The following is a 3,967-nucleotide window of genomic DNA, read 5'->3' on the forward strand; positions in this document are numbered from 1 at the left end:
GAAATGTAATATTTCTCTACATACATTAATTAAATAAAATAAAAAGAACATTTTAAAAATTAATTTTTGTCAAAGGATGACATACTATTTTATGAACAAGGATTACTCAATACTTCTTAGGCATGTTTAGATTGCTTGAACTCTTTCATTTAAGAAAGGTAGAGTGTGTTGCCCTCAAAACTGCACAGCTAGTGAACATTGGTTTAAAGTGCTTTGTTACATTTCATTCAAAGGTGTCTACGTGAGCAGCAACTACTTGGTTCCACTATCGCCGGAGACTTTTAGGGCCTTCCCTGACTGTCACCTGGGTGCCACGACGTGGGTGGGAGGAAGAAGCCGCCCTAGCTGTGTGTTGTCCTTGCGGCCAGTGGGAAGCGAGTGCCCTCTCGAAAGCCCAGGGGTCCCATGACCCCTCTTACCAGTGCCATGGCAGTTCCAGGTTGCAACAAGAACAGTGTCCAAGCAGGCTGTAAAAAATGTGTCTATCCTGGTCACGTGACTTTTGAATGCCGCAATTTTCACCGAGTAGACCCCAGAAGGGACATAATTTTGGATGTCAGCAGCACAAGTAGTGAGGAGAGTGATGAAGAGAATGAAGAACTGAATAAACTGCAAGCATTAAAAAAAGAATAAATGAAGAAGAGGAGAAGAAAAAAGCAAAAAGCAAAGAGAAAATCAAGTTGCAAAAAAAAAGGAAAAGGTCTTATTCATCCAGTTCCACTGAAGAGGACACTTCAAAACAAAAGAAACAAAAATATCAGAAGAAAGAAAAGAAAAAAGAGAAAAAGAGTAAGTCAAAAAAGGGGAAGCATCATAAAAAGGACAAAAAGAAGAGAAAAAAGGAAAAGCATTCCTCTGACCCTAATAGTTCTGAAATCTCCAAAAAGTAACTGAGACTTTGGCCTGAACCATTAAATTTAAAAATTTGGTTTTGAAAATTGTTAGACTTTCCTTGAAATTTGCTGTATAATTATGCTTTGCAATAAATCACAGCCTTTTCCATATAGACATTTTTTCATATATGGGGCTATTACCGTCTGGCAGTATTTTAGTGTACTATGATTATAGAGTATTGAAGCAGTCTTATTACTTGATAGCCATGCCCCAAGTATGGATATTTGTGCAACAAAACTCATTGTTTTTGGTATTCCTCTGTGTGTGTGTCTGGCTAGTGTTGTTACTTCATAAGTTGATCGTAAATGGCTTTACTACAGTCAACATAGGCAATCTACGTAGCAGTTAATGAGTACTGCTGAATTAAGTGTCCATCTTCCAGTGTTAAAGTGAGGTAGGGGATAATGCTTTGCGCTTGACACTGAAAAATTTCATAGCTTTATATCCTATGATAATGTATAAAGAAAGTGAAGTTCTTTACTGTTGTTTTTAAATCTTGGCTTTTTTCAGATGTCACAGGAGATGAAGCTGCTTTATTGGTCTTGACCAGAACCTTTTCAATGAATGGCATCAGCAGGAAGTTGATAATGAAAGTATTTATAACAGAATTTCACTGTTTTCTGAGATGCAGAGTTTCTAGTACCTGCCTCCTTGGTTTTTGTAACAAAATATTTCTTCCTTGCTTAAAAAGACAAGTCTAGTTCAGCCTACTAGTAGGTCTCGTAGAGATGATGATGTGTTGGGCAGGATTTTTAAGATAGACTCCTGAGTTGTTTTACAAATATGCCATATTGGTATGTCTTAAAGAGATACCTCAAACACAGAACTTTTTATTTAGGAGGATAACAGCTAAATCTTCATTAGAACTGATTTTTTTTTTTTTGGCGATACGCGGGCCTCTCACTGTTGTGGCCTTTCCCGTTGCGGAGCACAGGCTCCGGATGCGCAGGCTCAGCGGCCATGGCTCACGGGCCCAGCCACTCCGCGGCATGTGGGATCTTCATGGACCAGGGCACGAACCCGTGTCCCCTGCATTGGCAGGCGGACTCTCAACCAATGCACCACTAGGGAAGCCCTAGAACTGATTTTTATTGTATTTGGTATGTAAATTTTATGACGCTTGTTTCTACGAGTAATGTGGAAATTTTTTATAAATGTGAACATATTAAAAAAAAAAAGGTGTCTACGAAATGCCACATGCTAATAGAAGCAGCCATCCTTGTTTTGTCTGTAGACAATTCAATTATGGAAAATACCCAGAAAGAAGTTGTGAAAAGAATTTCATTAAACAACCAAGTAGCTCCCATCTTGCATGTATGTTTTAAAGAAGGATCAGCTTGTAAACTTGCTGGTAATTGACTGCAGAATTGGGCTGTTCATTGAGCAAGTATTTATTGAGATTGTAAGGGGTGAGAAATAGTACACAGCAGGCTCCCTTGTAAGAATGTGCAGGTTCTGGGGGAGAAGGGGAGGAGTAGGTTGGTCTCTGGCCTTCCTTGATGGGAGGAACTCTTCTATGTTTAAGGCAAGAGCAATTCTGTCAAATAATATCTCATTACCTCTTTTATTATTCTGGCTCAAAGTGAATTCACTCTTTGAGTTCTATAGTGTTCTCTGTCTGCCATTTTCTTATCAATTAATGATGTATTGCTTCATATTAGCATAGGGGAAAGAGAGGTGAAATTTCTGTCCACCAATAGGGCCATGTTTACTAGGGTCAGGGCAACTGTGTGTTAAAAAGCCTCAGGTACTTCTTCCCTTCAGTGACCTCAGTCGCTGAACCAGAGCTTGGAGAGGTGGCCTCGGTAGGTGCAGCCAGCTTTACTCTCTCTCTTCCCCCTCTCCCATGAGTGCTCAGGGTCTCTGCCCTGTACCATATGCCCCCAGCCAGAAGGTGGTGCAATCCCAAGATTTGGGTTTGGGTTTAGGAAGATGGCAAAGGCCCATTTGGCCTTCAGGTAGAACATGTGCACCCTTCAGGCTTTCAACCAACTCTTCACAGGAGTTTAGAGCATAATTCCAGTTAATTAAAGATAGCATAGATCTTCCATTCCTATTTGTCATTGTCCCTTGTGTGAGGGATCTCAAGGTGGGGAAGGGAGGCTGGCAGGATTTGGGCATTGCTAGGTGCCTTTGACAAGAGCATCTTAAGCTTTATTAAAACCCTGACAATAATTTTTTAACTTTTCATTGTATATATGTTATTCATTTAACGAGCTGTTATTGAGAAGCTAATAGGGTTCCCTGTACTAGAGACAACTAGATGTAAATTCCTGGAAGGACAAGTGGCTACATTTTAAACTTCTTAGTAGCTGTTCTCTTTTCTTCCTTATTTTATTTTATTTATTTATTTATTTTTGCGGTACATGGGCCTTTCACTGTTGTGGCCTCTCCTGTTGTGGAGCACAGGCTTCGGACGCGCAGGCTCAGTGGCCATGGCTCACGGGCCCAGCCACTCTGCGGCATGTGGGATCTTCCCGGACCAGGGCACGAACCCGTGTCCCCTGCATCGGCAGGAGGACTCTCAACCACTGCGCCACCAGGGGAGCTTTCTTCCTTATTTTAGAATCTAGCAAAGTGCTCTGCACTTCTTAGGCACTCAATAATTATTTCTGATTAAATGAAACACTGAATAAAGTCCCAGCTTCCTGAGAAGATTTCAGGCCAGTAGAAACGTTATTAGGTACAAGAGAGGAAAACCTAGGGATGATTGAGTACTACATGCCAGAGACTTGCTGGATACATTATCTAACAGGGATAGAGAGCCCAGGGTCTAGTTCTAGGAGTTTGGAAAGAGACTGTCAGGGCCTTCCATAGAGATAATTCACGAGGGAGAACATTCTGAGGCCGCACCAACTCTTTATTCCTGGAATGACAGTCCATGAATGCCTAGTTTGAGAGCCAGACAGAAGAGAAAAGATAGAGTACAGGGGACTCCAGGGATTGCGAAAAGGCCGCAGTGGGAAGGCCTCAGGGAGAGGTGTGTGTGGAGCTTGACGGGAAGAAAGAAAGGACAGGTGGTTTGGAACAAGTCTCATGTTTTCTAATGCTCCCCGTGAATTGACGAAAGGAA

General features: G+C 41.6%; 1 pseudogene; it reads left to right on the forward strand.

Annotated features, from left to right (window-relative positions):
- Positions 1–276: 276 nt before the first annotated feature.
- Positions 277–1,130, forward strand: LOC101277952 (protein SREK1IP1-like; annotated as a pseudogene).
- Positions 1,131–3,967: the final 2,837 nt, after the last annotated feature.

This window comes from Orcinus orca, chromosome 2, assembly GCF_937001465.1.
Source record: "Orcinus orca chromosome 2, mOrcOrc1.1, whole genome shotgun sequence".
NCBI classification, from domain to species: Eukaryota; Metazoa; Chordata; class Mammalia; order Artiodactyla; family Delphinidae; genus Orcinus; species Orcinus orca.